The 19,377-nt window shown below is 46.8% G+C and overlaps 1 protein-coding gene across 5 annotated transcripts in view; it reads right to left on the reverse strand.

Moving 5' to 3' along the window:
• The window catches only part of ctnnd2a (catenin (cadherin-associated protein), delta 2a), a 789,966-nt gene that overhangs the window by 710,824 nt on the left and 59,765 nt on the right, over positions 1–19,377 (reverse strand). For 4 of the 5 annotated variants that reach the window (XM_060899744.1, XM_060899741.1, XM_060899745.1 and 1 more), the window contains exons 1-3: positions 12,679–13,307; positions 12,373–12,465; positions 5,779–5,862 (exon numbers count right to left, since the gene is read on the reverse strand). The gene's annotated coding sequence lies outside the window, so the exon portion shown is untranslated. Of the gene's footprint in view, positions 1–5,778; positions 5,863–12,372; positions 12,466–12,678; positions 13,308–13,531; positions 13,569–19,377 lie in introns of those variants that run through there. The other variant, XM_060899742.1, reaches the window with a different exon arrangement.

A 19,377-nucleotide genomic window follows, 5' to 3' on the forward strand; every position in this document is an offset into this window, starting at 1 on the left:
TGGCATGTCATGATGAATAGTTGTCTCTAAACTTCTTGATCAATCTGCTGATTAGACTGGACCATCTGCTCCTCAACCGACCATCCCTGCAGCACAAACTAGTTCCACGATTACCTTCACAAAACCCCCCACCAGTTGACGTCTCCAACACTCACATGCCATGCTCCGAGTGGGAGAAGAGGCAGAAGGAGGGATTATGTTTCTACCGTGGAGGACAGGGTCATTTCCTGGCACTGTGTCCAGTTCACCCACTGAATCCAAGAAAATCCAGTCAGCCTCAACCTAAATCCAGCCCCAACAGCCCAGTGAGTCATATATTCCACAATCTCTCAAGCTTCATGTTTTACTGAGACTATCAGACTCCACCTATGTCCTTTCTGCCCTCATAGACTCCAGGACAGTGGGAAATTTCATCGATCATGAGGTCATCCACAGCCTCAACATGCCCACAGAAGGACTCCCATGCTTAGTAAGCCTAAATGCCATTGATGGTGGACCCACAGGGGAAGGGCTCATCACCACACGCACTGCACCTGTAAAGATTCAAGGTGGTGTCCAACATGGTGAACAAATTTCTTTGTTTGTCACCCGCACTGCTCATCAAGCCATGGTTCTGGGGTTTCCCTGGCTACAACAACATGACCCCCTCATTTCCTGGCAACATCGAGAAATCCTGCAGTGGTCAACTTCATGTTTCCACCAATGCCTGCAATTTCCACGAGTCACCCTGGCATCCACATCCATTGAGAACCCCTCACCTGGGGGCATTGAGCATGTTCCTGTCTGTTATCGTAAGCTCAAAGAAGTATTCAGTAAGGGTAAAGCCAGTGGCCTAACTCCTCGCTGCCCATATGACTGTGCCATAGACCTCCTTCCAGGTAATCGCATCTACCCGCTATCCATCAAGGAGCAGGGGGCCATGGAAGAATACATTCAAAAGGCATTGAAACAAGGTTATATCCATCCATCCACTTCTCCAGCTTCCACTGGCTTCTTCTTTGTAGAAAAAGGGGGGGGGGGGGGGTCCTGCAGCCATGCATTGATTACTGAGGGTTAAATCAAGTTTCTATTAAGTACCCCTATCCACTTCCACTCATACCATCAGCCTTAGAGCAGCTTAGAGAAGCCTGCATCTTCACCAAACTGGACCTGAGGAGTACCTATAACCTGGTCAGAATTCATGAGTGTGACGAGTGGAAGATCACCGTCAGCACCACCTCAGGGCACTTTGAATATTTGGTAATGCAATATGGGCTTTCTTGCACTCCCAGTGTGTTCCAGTGTCTAATCAGTGATGTCCTCCATGATATGCTAGGAAGGTACGTTAATGCATATATTGATGACATTCTCATCTTCTCCCTTGATGAGGTCACTCACCACCAACATGTCACCTCAGTGCTCGCCAGGCTCCTTGAGAACCAACTTTATGTTAAGGCAGAGAACTGTGAGTTTCGTGTAGCTTGGACTTCTTTCCCGGGGTATATTATCAGTGCTGAAGGGGTAAGCATGGATGTAAATAAGGTCACAGCAGTCACTTCCTGGCCTACATCCTCCACTGTTAAGGAGTTACAATGTTTCCTGGGGTTTGCGAACTTCTACCATAGATTCATTAGAGGGTTTAGTGCCATCGCAGATCCTCTAACCTCCCTACTGAAAAAGGGATCCAGACACCTTCAGTGGAACCAAGCTGCAGAGGAGGCTTTCAAGCTTCTCACCTCAGCACCCATTCTCTGGCACCCTGATCCCACCAAACCTTTCATCATAGAAGTGGATGCTTCAGAAACTGGAGTAGGAAGAGTATTATCCCAGTGCTTCAGAAAAAAACCTAAGCTGCACCCCATAGCCTTCTTCAAAAACTGTCACCAGCAGAACAAAACGATGACATTGACAACAGAGAAATTCTTGCTATCAAGCTAGCCTTGGAGGAATGAAGACATTGGCTAGAGGGTGCCAACTATCCTTTCACTATTCTTATGAACCAAAAAAACTACAGTACCTCAAGACTGCCAAATGATTGAATCCCCGTCAGGCCAGATGGGCATTGTTCTTCACTCATTTTCAGTTCACCATCTCCTATCATCTTGGCTCTAAGAATACTAAGGCTGATACCCTTTAACGACTTCACGCAAACTCCAGCACTCATAGCAAACCTACTCCTATCTTAACCCCCAACTGTTTTGTCAATGCTATCACCTGGGCAATAGCCATAGCCATAGCTCAGGCCCAGCCCCACGACCTCCCAGACACCTGCCCTCCAGGTCTTACATATGTACCTCCGCAGTTCCGAGGACAGCTCATCACCTGGGCCCATTCATCCCCAGTGACAGGACACCCAGGTAGTCAGCGAATGCATCAGCTCTTGTGAAATAAATATTGGTGGGATAATATGATAATTGATATCTACGTTTGTTTCCTCCTGTTCCGAAGGTGCCTTGAGCTCTACCCACTGGCAAACTTTGTCTTCTGGATACACCCCAAAGAACATGGTCTCACATTGCCCTAGACTTTATCACCAACCTACCCAAGTCACAGAAAAATACTGTAATCATAGTAACCATTGATCAATTATCCAAGGCACTCAAGCTATTCTCCTGCCTGGATTACCTAGAGCACTTGAGACCACAGAACTCCTCTTCTCTCACATCTTCAGGTACTACAGCATCCCAGATGACATAGTTAGTGTCAGGGGTCCTCAGTTCATGTCCAGAATATGTACCAGCTTCATGAATAAATTTGGGGTCTCAATAAGTTTGACCTCAGGATACCATCCGCAATCCATTGGCCAGGTGAAATGAGCTAATCAGGAGACTGGGTGTTGCTTGAGAGTATATTGCTTGGAAAATCCCAAGGACTGATCACGATTCCTCCCATGGGCTGAGTACACCCAAAATTCGATCAAGCAGTTGGCCACCCAGCTCACACCTTTCCAGTGTATCCTTGGTTATCAGCCCCCACTGTTCTTGTGGGATGACTCACCCACACAGACTCTGGCCTGGTTCCAGTGGAGTGAGTAGATTTGGGAGGGCATTCACCAGTGCCTAGAACAGGTAGCCAGCAGGTACAAGTGCTATGCAGACAAACACAGAAGGGACACACCTGTGTACTCACCTGGTGACCGGGTTTGGGTGTCCACCAAAGACCTACCTAACCCCAGTACATGCTGTAAGCTCCAAGCCTGTTACATTGGGCCTTTCAATATACTCAGCAGAATCAATGAGGTGTCTTACAAAGTGGAACTTCGTCCATGTTGCCGCATAGCGTCCACCTTCCATGTATCATGCCTCAAACCTGCCATCCAAGGTCCACTAGTCACCAACACACCAGCCAAAGAACTTCCTCTACCCCTAGAGTCAGGAGGAAAACCCATCTACCAAGTCCACAAGATCCTTAACTCTCATTGCAGACAGGGTGGACTGGGAGGGGTACGGCCCAGAGGAACAAAGCTGGGTACCCGCGAAGGACATCCTAGACCTGCTCCTTACATACCAGTTTCACAGCCAACATCCCAAAAAGCTAGCTCTCAGGAAAAGAGGTATGCTCTAGGAAGGAGCTCACTCCCCAAGTGAGCGCCTCAGGGGGGTTCTGTCAGTAACAGCACAGAGGATCTCAGTCCAGAGCAGCTTCCAAACATGGCCAGGATGGACTACAATTCGCAAGCACCACAGCACCCCTCCTCCCTCGAGTACTGACGACACATCGGTTTCTAGTTTCCCACGAATCAGCACGTCTACATAAACACAACTCTGACAGACAGACTTTGTGAAGTATCATTCAGTGTTCTACACCTGATCATACCGAGCTGTTTACTCCAATGTTAGTCTCCCATGTTTCTGACCTCATTTCTGTTTGTTTCCTACCTCGACTTTTGTGTACCCTCTGATATAACTTTCACACATTGTTTGACCCTTGCCTGACTTTGACTATGACTTCTGGATCATGATTTGGATTTGGATGCCAATTTGCGACACACCCGCTCTCCCCTGTGCATGCATCAGTAAGTGCCTGCATTCTGACAGTCACATATACTGGCCTTCAGATTTCACTTTTTCTGTCAGTATTTTTTGCAGGGAGATATGAGACATTGAAGGGAAGAAGAAGAAAAAGAGAGGGTCTCATATACGATTCGTACATTGGGGGAGTGCCTGTTAGAGAGTGCACTTGTCCTGGGCCATCGGCATAGTGAGGTACGGTGGCCAGTTCCTTTCCTCGCCGCCTTACTTCCCCCAGTGTTTCCACCAGGTCCCCATTCACTGCTGGGTGGACAGGGAGCGAGCCCCAGATCCCCGTCGAGCCGAGGCTTGAACCAGGGACCGTTCGCTTAGCGGTCAAGCGCTCTAACCACTTGGCCACCTGCGCTCCACATTGAAGGGAGACATGGGACAAAAATAAAATGCCTAGTTTAATCATACATGTTTAATTTTTATTTCTGATCAAAACCTGTACCATATGAACTGTATGAACACACAATGCTGGTACCGCGATAGAAAAATGTCAGTTTACCCAAAACCTGACTCGACAAAACAGTTCCATTCTTAAGAAGGAATAAAATAAACTCATGCAGGGACATGCCCACATTTTTAACAAGACAATCAGAGATAGCAGACCTTGCCCCTGCAGCGAAACAATGATTTCTTCTTGGCTAGAAGGGAGGTCATTCAGATTATATACATGCACTATTTTCTTATTTGTTTCTTCCATTACTCCAGTTGAATAGAATTTTTGTAGGGTTACGATACATTGCTTTATCAATTTTCAAGGGCATCATTAAAGATAGGCAGTGTGGCACTAGTATTATTAAATAGATCTGTACAAATCATGGTTCATTCTTTTCTCATGAAGCATAATTGTTCAGAAAATATATATGTGATAGTACTCTTTCTTTTTCTTTCTCTTCTTTTTTCTTTGCACCACAACATAATTAATTGAATGGGTTCCATTATCATGGTATAATAATCATATGATCATGATACATTAGCCCAACAAATTTCATGTCAATCCGTCCAGTCGTTGCTGAGTTATGAGTGAAAATCTGGGGTGGGACAAACAGACACACACACACACACACACACACACACACACACACACACACACACACACACACACAGACAGGGTGATCACAATATCTCGCCATCCCACGAGGTGGCGAGGTAACAAAAAATTCTTAAACAATTTCATATTTGTAAACCGCAAAAAAAAAAAAAAAACTATAACGTGATGAATTGTCCCAATTCCCTCCATCTGGACAATTTGGGAATAAAAATTCTCAAATGTTTTTTCCCCAGAATATAAGTTTAATAAATAATACTATATATGGTTATCTAATCTCATCTCATTATCTCTAGCCGCTTTATCCTGTTCTACAGGGTCGCAGGCAAGCTGGAGCCTATCCCAGCTGACTACGAGCAAAAGGCAGGGTACACCCTGGACAAGTCACCAGGTCATCACAGGGCTGACATATAGACACAGACAACCATTCACACTCACTTTAGAGTCACCAGTTAACCTAACCTGCATGTCTTTGGGGGAAACCGGAGGAAACCCACACGGACAACATGCAAACTCTGCACAGAAAGGCCCTCACCAGCCACGGGGCTTGAACCCGGACCTTCTTGCTGTGAGGTGACAGCGCTAACCACTACACCACCGTACTGCCCCTGCAGACTTTAATTCTTAATAAATCCCCAATTCACCAGCGTGCATTACACTATAGAATGGAGGTAGAGGTGAAGGAGAAAATACTTTTAAGTGTTGGTTTATAAAATATTTAACTGTACAAACCTTACTGCAGTGTCCAGCTTCATGGCTCCAAAGGAAGTCAGTTACTCTAAGGGGCAACATCGAACTTCTGATGGAATCTAAAACCTGATTGGATGAAATTAATTTAATTTGATTGCATCTTGACTGGATGAAATTCATAAACCATCCCAAGTCTCCCTGTCCCAAGTCTCCCTGCTCTCCCCAACTTTAATTGCCAGAATCCTGTCCTGTGCTGGCAGAGACACTGATATCGGTATATTTGTATTGTTTTGACATTCTGTGACATAAATAAATAAGTGTATTATAGACTCTCATAAAAAATGTATTGAGGTGTAGCCTGGATGGTACTCACTTTTGGTACCTTCTTTGAAATGTGTATGTGATAAATCTTTAAAGTATTAGTCAGTCTATAAGGAATAACCCCAGTAGATCAGCAGTTTCTGAAACACTCACTGTTTTTTGGTTTTTGCACCATTCTATATAAACTCTAGAGACTGTTGTGTGTGAAAACCCCAGGAGATCAACAGTTTCTGAAATACTCAAACCAGTCCATCTGGCACCAACACCCATGCCACAGTGAAAGTCACACTTTGAGATCACAATTTTTCCCATTCTGATGTTTGAAGTGAACATTAACTGAAGTTCTTGATTTGTATCTGCATGATTTGATGCACTGTGCTTCTGTCAAGGGATTGGCTGATTAGAGAACTGCATAAAACAGCAGGTGGATATAGGGGTGTTCCTAATAAAGTGGCTGATGTCATGATGAAATACTTTAATACACCTTCAAGAATTGCCCCCACATCAGGGAAACTGTTACAGTGGTGCCAAAACCCGGGAGTACTGAAAGGAGCCAGCCCCATGGAGTCCTCGCCATTCAAGGACTTCATCCATGCCTTCGCTACCACTCAGCAGAACCAGCATCAAGCACTGACCACCCTCTGGAAGGAGCAGGAAGAACGCTTCGAAGCCTTGGTGCTGGCCCAGCAGGAAGATCGCCAGGCGCTCCGGCACCTGCTCATGTCGGCAGGGTCCTCGACCACCACCGCAGCAGACCCTCCCCACCTCACCCTTATGAAGATGGGCCCGTGTGATGATCCAGAAGCCTTCCTAGCACTCTTTGAGCAAGCGCCCGAAGCGTGAGGGCAGCTGGTCAAGCAGCGCGCAGTGCACCTACTTCCGCTGTTGATTGGTGAGGCACAGCTTGCCGCGCTGCAGCTCCCCACTGACAGCCGGCTCATATATGCCAACTTGAAGTGAGCTGTCCTACAGTGTGTCAGCCGCTCCCCGGAACACCAGCATCAGCGCTTCCAGACACTGAAGTTGGAGGAGGTCAGCCGGCCATTCACATTCGACCAACAGCTCCGGGATGCCTGCAGGGATGGCTGAGGGCGGATGACCACGATGCTGAGGGAATCATCAACCTAGTGACACTGGAGCAGTTCATCGCATGACTTCTGGGAGGAACGGCAGAGTGGGTCCAGTGTCATCGCTCGGCATCGCTGGAACAATCCATCAAACTGGCAGAGGACCACCTGGCGACAGTTCCGATGGCAGGAAGATGTGTCGTCTCTTCTTTTTTCTCTCCTTCCTCCTCCCTCTCTTCTTCCCTTCCCCAACCTGTTCCCCCACCGCGAAGGCATGGGCCAGCTCCCCCCCAGCAAGCCCAACGCACCTGTGGTGCCTTCCCATTTTTCCCTTCCATGTCTGTGTCTTCTCCCCCTCAGGTGAGTGACGCCTATAACACCGGTGCAGAGGGGAAGCCTGGGCCAGTGTGTTGGTGCTGCGGGGAGCTGGGACATCTTCAGAGTCAGTGCTCCGTGATGGAGATGGGAGCAGTGGTCTGGATCCCCAACGCGCCAGAGACCACCCTCGATCAGGCCAGAGCATATCATATACCAGTAAGTGTGCAAGGGGATACGAATCATGCATTGGTGGATTCTGGCTGTAATCAGACCTCAAGCCATCAAAGCCTGGTGCAAGGTGAGGCATTGGGGAGAGCACAAGTAGTGAAGGTGCTGTGTGTGCACAGGGATGTTCACAACTACCCATTAGTATCCGTCCACATTCTATTTCAGGGAGAAAAGCATAGAATAAAGGTGGCGGTTAATCCTCATCTCATTCACTCACTGATTTTGGGGACTGATTGGCCAGGGTTCAAAGAATTGATGGAATACATAGTAAGAGGTGGGTCCTGCATTAGTATGTCACGGGAAGATCCCGGTGTGGCATTGACTGGGGAAGCTGTCACAGAGCTGTCTACATCAGCACTGCATCAGGGCAATGCGTGGAGTGAAGAGCAGCTCACCCCTTCTCCCTCTCTCAGGGATTCCCTTGAGGATTTCCCATTAGAGCAGTTGTGAGACGAGACTCTGCATCCTGCGTTTGACCAAGTGAGAGTAATCGATGGTCAAACTCTCCAGCCAAGTGCGACACCAGCCTTCCCATATTTTGCTATTATTAAGTTACAGGTTGTACCAAGTGACACAGGACATTCAAACCAGTGACCAAATAACCCAGTTGTTTATCCCAAAAAGCTGTAGGGAACTTGTATTCCATGTGGTTTACTTTAATCCCATGGACGGACACTTAGGGCAGGATAAAACACTAGCCCGTATAATGGCCTGGTTCTAGTGGTCAGGGATTCGTGGGGATGTCCATCAGCGGTGTGCAGTGTGCCACGAATGCCAATTAGTAAATCCCGCGGCCACTCCAAAAGTGCCTTTGCACCTTCTCCCTCTAATCAAGACCCCTTTTGAGAGAATTGGTATGGATCTCGTCAGGCCATTAGATTGCTCAGCACGGGGATATTTCTTTATTTTAGTTCTGGTGGACTATGCAACGTGATATCCGGAAGTGGTGCCTCTCCACAATATCTCAGCACACAGTATTGCAGAAGTGTTCTTCTGTATTATCTCCCGGATTGGAATTCTGAAAGAAGTCCTGACAGACCAAGGCACTACATTTATGTCACGCACACTGTATGGGTTATTGGGAATTAAGTCTATCTGCACCAGTATCTATCACCCACAAATGGATGGCTTAGTGGAACGGTTTAATCAGACACTCAAAAACTTAATTCAGAAATTTGTAAGTGAGGATGCATGTAATTGGGATAAATGGCTCAAGCTCCTGTTATATGCAGTACAAGAGGTCCCGCAAGCCTCCACAGGTTTTTCTCCGTTTGAGTTCTTATATGGGCATAAGCCACATGGCATTTTGGACATGCTACAAGAAAATTGAGAGGAGGGACCTTCACCTAGCAAGAACAAACTTCAGTATGTTCTTGACCTGCGTGTAAAACTCCACACCCTCACGCACTTAACCCAGGAAAATTTACGGCAGGCACAAGAACGTCAAGTCTGGCTGTATGACAGGGGCACGCGCCTTAGAGAGTTCACACTAGGAGACAAAGTGCTCATATTATTGCCCACATCGAGCTCCAAATTAATCGCCGGGTGGCAAGGGCCCTTCAAGGTCACATGGCATGTCAGGGACATCAACTATGAAGTGAGACAAACAGATAGGGATGAAGCATTGCAAATTTACCATCTCAATCTGTTAAAACATTGGAACAAGGGGGTCCCCATTGCATTGGCATCAGTAGTTCCAGAGAAGGTGGAGCTGGGGCCAGAAGTAAAAAAAAAAACATCTCAAGCCACTCCGGTCCCTTGTGTAGACCACCTCTCATCAACCCAACTCACGGAGGTGGCCAAGTTGCAGAAGGAATGTTCCGATGTGTTCTCGCCCCTTCCTGGCCTCACCCACCTCAAAGAACACCACACTGAGATGCCCCCGGGGGTGGGGGTGTGTAGCCACCCTTACCGCTTGCCCAAACACACAAAAAAAGTTGATTCGGGATGAACTCAAGGCCATGCTCAAAATGGGCATAATCGAGGAGTCCTATAGTGACTGGAGCAGCCCGGTGGTCCTGGTTCCCAAGACCGATGGGTTGGTCCGGTTTTGTGTGGACTATAGAAAGGTCAACGTGGTGTCTAAATTTGATGCATAACCAATGCCTCAGATTGATGAGTTGCTCGATCGGTTAGGCGTGGCTCACTTTTATTCGACACTGGATCTAACAAAGGGATATTGGCAGATCCCCTTGACTCCTCTACCCTGAGAGAAAGTGGCCTTTTCCACACCGTTTGGGTTATACCAATTTGTCATGCTTCCTTTTGGGTTATTTGGGGCTTCCACTATTTCCAGCAGCTCATGGACAAGATCCTCCGCCCTCACGCCGCCTACATGGCAGCATACCTCCACAACACAATTATTTATAGCAATGACTGGCCACGGCATGTGAAGCACCTTAGGGCCATCCTAAAGTCACTGAGGCATGCAGGTCTCATAGCTAACCCGAAAAAGTGTGCAATTGGGCAGGTGGAAGTATGGTAACTGGGTTTCCACTTGGGTCATGGCAGGTACGTCCCCAAATTAACAAGGACTCCAGCAATTGCAGCCTGCCCGAGGCCCAAGACCAAAAAGGGGTGAGATAGTTCCTGGGGCTGGCTGGCTACTATCGTAGGTTCATACCTAATTATTTGGACGTCACCAGCTCGTTAACTGATCTCACTAAAAAGGGAGCACCAGATCAGGTCCAGTGGATGGAGCAGTGACAACAGGCTTTCACTAAAGTAAAAGCTGCACTGTGTGAGGGGCCACTTTTACACTCCCCTGACTTATCTCTCCCCTTTGTTTTACAGACGGACGCATCAGACAGGGGGCTGTTCTGTCCCAGAAGGTGGAGGGCGAGGAGCGTCCAGACACTCATTTTCTATTGTGCTGTACTTTGGCTCTCACATGGAGAGCTTGTGGCTGATGTACAGCACTGGACACTCCTCCCCCTCCACCACCTGGGACAAAACAGCCCCCAGCCCTCTATCTGACACGTCGGTCTGTCAAACAAAAGGGAGAGAAAAGTCAGGAGAATGCAACAGCAGGCCCCCCACACAAAACTGCCTTTACCTGAGCAAAAGCCAGTTCGCACAGCTCTGTCCACTGGACCCGATCTGGCACCCCCTTAATTAGTGAAGTTAGTCAGCGGGCTTGTGACATCTGAAAAGTTAGGCACGAACTGCCTACAATAGCCAGCCAGCCCCAGGAGCTGCATCACCCCTTTTTTGGTCTTAGGTCTCAGGCAGGCCGCAATCACTGCAGTCTTATCAATTTGGGGATGCACCTGCCCATGACCCAAGTAGAAGCCTAGATACTGTACTTACATCTGTCCAGTTGCACACTTCTTCACGTTTGCTGTGAGCCCAGCACGCCTCAGCGACCTCAGGACTGCCCGAAGATGCTGTAAATGCCGTTCCCAATCATTACTATAAATGATTGTCATCGAAGTAAGCCACCGCATACGCATTGTAAGGACAGAGAATTAGGTCCATGAGATGCTGAAACATCACTGGAGCTCCAAACAAACTGAAAGGAAGGGTGACAAATTGGTGTAAGCCAAATGGAGTGGAAAAGGTTGTTTTCTCTCGGGATAATGGAGTCAAGGGGATCTGCCAATATCCCTTTGTTAAATCCAGTGTGGCGTAAACGTGAGCCGTGCCTAATTGACCGAGCAGTTCATCAATGCGAAGCATCGGGTATGCATCAAATTTAGACACCACATTGACTTTTCTATAGTCCACACAGAACCAGACTAACCCATCGGGCTTGGTTCCCAAGACCACTGGGCTACTCCAGTCACTGTGTGACTCCTCAATTACTCCCATCTTAAGCATAGTCTGGAGTTTGTCCTGAACCACATTTTTCTTGTGCTCGGGGAGCCACACACCACCTGTGGACATCGGTGCAAATCCCTGGCCAATAGAAACGGGCCATGAGATAATTTAGTGTTTTATCCTGTCCCAAATGCCCAGCCATAGGATTATGATGAGCCGCATGGAATAAAAGTTCTCTACAGCTCTTCGGGACCAACAACTGTGTGATCTTTTCCTTCGTTTGAGTGTCCTGTGTCACTTGATATAGCTTATCCTTAATAATACAGAAGTATGGGAAGGAAAGCATAATGCTGGGCTGGAGGATTTGGCTATCAATTACTTTCACTTGCTCAAAAGCGTGTCTCAGAGATTCATCATGCACCTGCTCCAATAGGAAGTCCCCTAAGGGGTTCCCCAGAGAGGGAAGAGGGCTCTCCCCACTCTCTGTGTCATCATGACGTGGAGCTGACGTGGACGGCTCTGGGACCGCCTCCCTAGCCAATGTTGCAGCGGGATTCTCCCGTGATGTGCTACTGCAGGACCCACCCACTACTATCTGTTTTATTAACTTTTTAAAGCCCAGCCAATTGGTTCCTAAGATCAGCAGATGGGTGAGGCTTGGACTAACCACTGCCTCTACACTATGCTTTTCTCCCCAGAAATTAATAGTGATGGGCATTAGTGGATATTTTTGTATCTCACCGTGCACACACTTAACCTTCACCAAACATGCATTTCCCAGTGCCCCACATTGAATCAGGCTTTGATGTATGGCGGTCTGATTACAACCCGAATCCACCAAAGCCTGATGTGCACCCCCTTGAATACTCACAACTATCCTGTATGCCCCCGCTCAATCAGGGGAAGCCTATGGTGCAGCAGAGACACAAATCAGTAGCCTCACCTCCTTGCAGAAGCACTGATTCCCCACCTTCCCTCCATGCCAACAAATCTTCACGGGCTCGCTCTCGATTCTGGTGAACATGGATGAGTTCATCTGTGGAGAGAGAGGGGGTTATTGGCAGCACAGACACAGAGGGAAAAGGGAGAGTAGAAACACGAGGACAGACATGAGTGCAGGGAGTGGGTGTCAGGGGAATTGGCCCCCATTTCCATGGGGCTGGGGTAGGGGAGACGCAAGGAGAGGTAGAGGGAGGGGGAGAAGGAGAAAGCAAAAGTGAGAGAGAAAGCAGATAAGTTGTAGCAGCACCTGCTTCTGGAAATGCTGTCAGATGGTCCTTGGCCAGCCGGACCACCTCCTCCAGTGACGTTCGGTGACACCGGATCCATGCTGATGTCTCACTTGGCAGCTGGGTGATGAACTACTCCAGTGTCACTCACTCGATGATGGACTCGACATCGCACTCGCCGGCCAGCAGTCACTGTTGTCAGACGTCCCGGAGCTGTTGTGCAAACACAAACGGACAGCCCACTTTGCTGTATGCTAGTGAGCAGAAGTGCTGGTGCTGCTCTTCTGGGCCACAGCCAACCCACTGTAGGATGGCATGCTTCATGTGGAGGTATCTCAGCATGTTGGTGGCTGGGAGCTGTCGAGCCATGAGCTGGGCTTCCCCCGACAGGAGCGGCAGTAGGTGAGCCACCCACTGTGAGGTTGACCATAAGCTCGCCTCTGCGACACGTTGAAACAGCTCGAGGAAGGCGTCAGGATCGTCTTGTGGCCCCATTTTCACCAGCTGGATGGGCATGCTGGCCACAGGGACGACAGCTGAAGCACCCGCTGACTGGATCCAGCTCCGAATCACCTGCCGGTCCTCTGCTTGGGCTTCGAGCAGAGCCTGGAAGCACCGACCTTGATCGACTGACAGTGCGACATGGGTGTGCTGCTGCCACTGGAGGTCATTGGCGAGCATTTGGAGGAGCTCTCTGACTGGTTCGGACTTCATGGTGGCATTTGTTCCTCAGTCCCCGGTTTCAGCACCAGTGTAACAACTGTTTAACTTGGGGGAAACAGAGGAACTGGAAGCAAGCTTCAGAACAGGTGCATTTTTAATTTTACAGTTTTCAATGATGATTAATATGTAAGCTTTCATGCAAACACATACGTGGGATGACACAGCTCTCTCTCTTGTTCCTGGCTTCCTGAAAGACACACAGAGACACAGGTTAATAGACAGTAAGTAATTCGACATAGGTGCACCTCATCACATTTTACCTGCTGGTTCAACCTGCCTCTTCGCTGTTCACAGCCAGCGCTCGACCACACCCCTGCTACCACAAGGACATTTAAGTGATTCTCTGAAAACAATATGGGTTTAAAGATATTTGTGGTAATACTGAGAGTCATTCTGACCTGCTGATGTCTCCTGACCCAACAATCTCCACCTGTATTCTGAGCACCATATGCACCCTTTTAAGGTATTGTATGCGCCAATCATTTAAGGTATTGTATGCGCCAATCCAGCAATGAGCTCTGCATTTGTATTTGTAGTTGCACTTCCACTGAACCTTTTATACATCTCTAGACTCTTATTCCTATTCACTTGCACTTAAAATCATACATTTTCAAAGCCTTTTCTATCCTATATTTGCAGAGTGCTTTCTGTTCTCTGGGTTTTACCCACTTTCTCTAGGTTGCTCTAGGTTTCTTCAAGGTTGTTCTTTGGTTTCCACAGGTCTTTATGGTCCATAACGGCCTCTTCTCTGGGTTTTGAGAGTTTTGAGAAGAAGAAGAACAACTTTATTCATCACGCGTACACTTGTGAAATTTCTCTCTGCATTTTACCTATTAGAAAACACACACATGCACACACACATGAGCAATGAGTACACACACATACCCAGATCAGTGGGCAGTCATGCTTACAGTGCCCGGGGAGCAGTTGGGGATTAGGTGCCTTGTTCAAGGGCACCTCAGCCTAAAGGCCTCTGCATGCTCTTGCGACAAGGCTTTCGCAGATAGCTTTTCACAGACAGTTGTAATTTATCGTTGAGCGGGGAGTAATAGGTGTGCGCGATGTTATTCACCGCCACAACACAAGGGGGCGCGAAGTCGCGAAATCGCTAGGAGTAGTTGGTGGGTGTGGTTAGTGGAGTGTTTATCCTCTGGTTACTTATAATGACTAGAACTGGAGTCGTATAGATGTACGTACTTCCTCACTTCCTCGAGCAACCGCTCTTCGTGCTGCTCCATCTTCGCTCGTGTTTTTAAAAATGGCGGTCGTGAAAACAAACCAAACCGGGAAAGTAGGGAAGCGGAAGTGCGTGTACAGCGGATGTAGAGTGGACCAATCAGAGCCCTCTTGTCTGCGACGCTGTCTGTGGTGGTCACAATTTTTGGGAGGTGCGCGCAGAGCGTCTGCGAAGGGGGGGGCTTTGCAGACGCCATCTGCGAGGACTGGGTTGTCAGCATAAACTGGCCTTAAGGCTGCCCCATGTTAATCTAATCACATGTCTTTGAACTGTGGGGGAAACCCAGAGCACCTGGAGGAAACCCATGCAGACACAGGGAGAACATGCAAACTCCACACAGAAAGGCACCCATTGGCTGCTGGGCTCGAACCCAGAACCTTTTTGCTGTGAGGCAACAGTGCTAACCACTACATCACCGTGTCTGGGTTCCTCCAAGTTTTCTCAAGTTGTTGAGGTTCATTCTGAAGAGTTAGTCTAAGTTCTTGAAGTCATTATTTATCTTTCCTTGCCACTGCATCTTCTTGTTCATTGGCGTTCTGGATTTCTGTAAAGCTGCTTTTTGAATGTCCACATTTTGTGGCTTTCCGTTCCTTCACAGGTTCTGCTAAAGCACCACTAAATTGGCATTGATCACTAATTTTATATTTATGGATCAAGCTCTGAAATCTCTGCACATCTGAACAGACGCCAGATTCGCGGACTTCTCTGCATGTTCTTTACCACTTCTAAGTAAACAGCAGCACTAAAACAAGGACTTGTTGTTTGAGTTTCCTTTTGCTTCTGTGGCATGTAGACTACCAAAGTCCCAGGAGCAAACACTAAAGAATTAGAAGTGCATCAATATAAACCTTTAAGCTGCTGTTACAGGAAATTAATCAACCCTTTCTAATTAAGCATTCAACAGTGGTATAACTGTTCTTTTCAGCTCATGAACTCTGTAAAGGAGCGCTCTTGAGGAGCTCCATGACTGCGGTAAATGTTTGCACACAAAACTATTTACCTTCAGTCAATAGTATGAGGCTGTGTGTGTGTGTGTCTGCTCGCTCTTCATAATAACTTCAACACATCATTTGAAGCAGTTTCCTTTTTTACTTTGCTTCTCACATCTCATCAGAGCCGTCTGTAAACAAAAGCTCGGATGCACTTTGAGTGTCTGATTTATCCATCTCTCAGCTTCAGAGAACACGACGTTGCTCGATTGTTAAAAGCAATGAGGAGGCTTGATATTACTGCAGATGAGCTGAAACTTTTTGTGTAGTTCAGACGGTGAGCAATAGATTGAAATTCTTTCCAAGGCATTGTAATGAAATTTGGAAAATGTCAGTGTGATATGATCAACTATAATTTTTTTTGAAGATTTTAGTGATTAGAAAGAAGTGTTTCTGTATCACACCAAAGTAAACCAACATCACACAAAAGTCATTGCCTGAAATTTCATGTACACAAGCCATTCTTTTGGACAATTTCATGCCTGGGCTTTCTAAAAAGACTGTCATCTTACTGGCACTTCAGATGTCCGTCTGGGGGGGGGGATTCAATGGTTTATCTACATAAACCTGCCACAGTGATTTCCTATCATTATTTTTTTTTGTTTCATACCTAGAACCTGTCAGGGAAAAGAACCATGAAAGAACCTGGGAAGAATTATTTTCTATTCTATGTGTTAAATATTTATGTGTGCATTGAAATGGCAAATTATTGGTAATTATTTTTATTCATAATCCTTAGAAACTATCAATGTTCAAATTAGAAGAACCTGTGAAGAATGCTTTTGTTGTTGTTTTGTTGTTTTTTAAAGAATATATACATTAACTGGATATAGTGGATAAGTGTGCAATTCAAACTACAAATTATTGGTCATTATTAGTGTGCTTGCTCAAGCAAGGCAAGCACACTATTGTTCTTCTTAAGTTTACTTATTCTGCCTTATTCCGACACGTTTTTTTGGATCCACTACTCCTCCTAGGGCGTTCGAGATAGAGACACCGTTCCAACTCTGAGACGTCTGGCCCGAAGTGGTGTAGTGTGCTTGTATACAGCTTTTGGATCAACGTGCCCGTTCTCTTGTTCTTGTTTTTCTTTCGTTTTTTTTTCCCATAGAGAATGAATAGGGCTCATGAATCGAATCGTCCTACTCGGACACGCTCCATCGCAGACGCACCAAACCTCATGTGATACTCAATGGCCACTTTATTAGGAATATTTATATGCACACACCATAGCAATTAGCATATAAGCATTCATGTGTTACCATGCTAGCTGTTAGCATGTTATCCATTACGATATCATGCCTGCTGTTAGCTCGCGAGTTGTTAGCATGTTCACCATTAGCATGTTATCATGAGAGCTGTTAGCATGTTAGGATTAGCATGGTAGCATGCAGAGTTCGCATGTTTGCTGTTAGCGAGTTTGTCTGAGCATGTTAGCATGCTAACTGTTAACATGTTAGCTGTTAACATGTCACCCTCAGCGTGTTAGCATGCTAAAAGTTAACATACTAGCCGTTAGCATGATAGCTGTCAGCATATTAGCCTTAAAGTGTTAGAATTTTAACAAATAGCATGTTAATCATTAGCATGTTAGAATGATAGCTGTTAGCATGTTATCTATTAGCATGTTAGCATTAACATGTTAACATGCTAGCTTTTAGCATGTTAGTATGCTGTTAGCATGTTAGTATGCTAACTGTTAGCATGCTAGTTGTTAGCATGTTGGCATTAGCATGTTGGCATGCTAGCTTTTAGCATGCTAGCATGATAGCTGTTCTGCTATAGCTCAGCAAGCACACTTTGCATTTTCTCTGTGGAAATGTAGTCTAGTTTTCTTTGTAATCCCTAGAACCTGTCATGGTTTGAAATAGAACCCATTTAGGTTCTAGTTTCAGGTAAGTGTGATGTAAACTACAAATTATTGCTTTTTTTAACACCTAAATCCTGTTGGTTCTTGGTACACTGTACAGACCTCTTTAATGGGTCATGAGCTCTGGGTTCTAAGTAAAATGTTTCTTTGCGATAAATTAAATTTCGTTCATTATGTGTGAGGGTGCACATACTTTTGCATTCAAATGTGCAGGACGAGACTTAATAAACCAGGAGATATCAGTGTGGGTTCATGTAATTTTATTTTTTATTGTTAATAATTGTATCAAAGTCTCATCTCATCTCATCTCATTATCTCTAGCCGCTTTATCCTTCTACAGGGTCGCAGGCAAGCTGGAGCCTATCCCAGCTGACTATGGGCGAGAGGCGGGGTACACCCTGGACAAGTCGCCAGGTCATCACAGGGCTGACACATAGACACAGACAACCATTCACACTCACATTCACACCTACGGTCAATTTAGAGTCACCAGTTAACCTAACCTGCATGTCTTTGGACTGTGGGGGAAACCGGAGCACCCGGAGGAAACCCACGCGGACACGGGGAGAACATGCAAACTCCGCACAGAAAGGCCCTCGCCGGCCCCGGGGCTCGAACCCAGGACCTTCTTGCTGTGAGGCGACAGCGCTAACCACTACACCACCGTGCCGCCTGTATCAAAGTCATTTAATTTAAAATATATAATACAAAAAAAAAAAAAAACCATGACTAAACTGAGGGTGGCATGGTGGTGTAGTGGTTAACACTGTCACCTCACACCAAGAAAGTTCTGGGTTTGAGTCCAGTATCCGACAGGGGCCTTTCTGTGTGGAGTTTGCATGTTCTCCCCGTGTCTGCGTGGGTTTCCTCCGGGTGCTCCGTTTTCCCCCACAATCCAAAGACATGCAGGTTAGGTTAGGCCATTTGCAGGAATTGGTCATGTGTCAATTTTCCCCATAGAAACAAGCCCATGGTGGGCAAGCTAACTTGACATTCCTTGACAACCATAAGAGTTTGACTGGCGATGCGAAGCAATCTATTTCTATAATAGCTGTTTTTACCTTTTCTACTGGCTTTTTTGACCTGAATTTTCATGTATACTTGGAAAATGTTTGTGGTTTTAACTTCTGTCATAAGTTAAGAAGCCTGGGTTCGGGAGAACCCGCCTGTCCTGCCGGAACGTTCGCGGCTGGCTACACGATGGATGCGTGGGAGAAGTGTCGGGTCGTGTGCCTGGCGGTTCTTTCTGTGGAGGACATTGAAGACATCTACCTATTCGGAACCATGATTACAGGACTTTTGCTGATTGGATTAGGCATTACCCTGGTTTATCGAGGAAATCAGGAAACGGTGACAGCTGTTCAAAGCCCCATAAAGCTGCCCGACATGATTGAAACGGTGGGCAGAGCTGTCGGCACTCAGACTGTGGCTTTTCAGAACTTGAACTGCAACATGGATAACATCATTGAGAAGCTTTTGGCTTTGCAAAGGAAATGGATTGTTTCAGAGACCAGAATGGACAGAATGGACAGACAGAGTGGTCATGTAAAAGAATGCGTCTGCTCGCCAGACCAAACAATCCCAATCTTATTTGCTTTCGGCTCCCTTAGACAGCACTGGCCTCGGCCAAGGCCGTTGCTGGGACAACATCTCCCCCTGAAGGTCACTGCTGTGAGACGCTCTCGTATTCCTCCCCCCTCTTCCCGCGGTTGCCGCTTTTACCCCCAGTGTGACAAGTGGGTGCGTGACCAGTGCCATCATGGCTGCAGGAGCGGACGGCTGCTTGCTTGCACTGGGTTACCTCTACCTCCTCTCCTCCCCCCCACCCCCCTCAAGTCCCGAGTCTTCATGTTGTAAAGTGTACTTGTGGTTTTTTTTTTAATGTTCCCACACTGTACTC

The sequence above is a fragment of the Neoarius graeffei genome, chromosome 19 (genome assembly GCF_027579695.1).
Source record: "Neoarius graeffei isolate fNeoGra1 chromosome 19, fNeoGra1.pri, whole genome shotgun sequence".
NCBI classification, from domain to species: domain Eukaryota; kingdom Metazoa; phylum Chordata; class Actinopteri; order Siluriformes; family Ariidae; genus Neoarius; species Neoarius graeffei.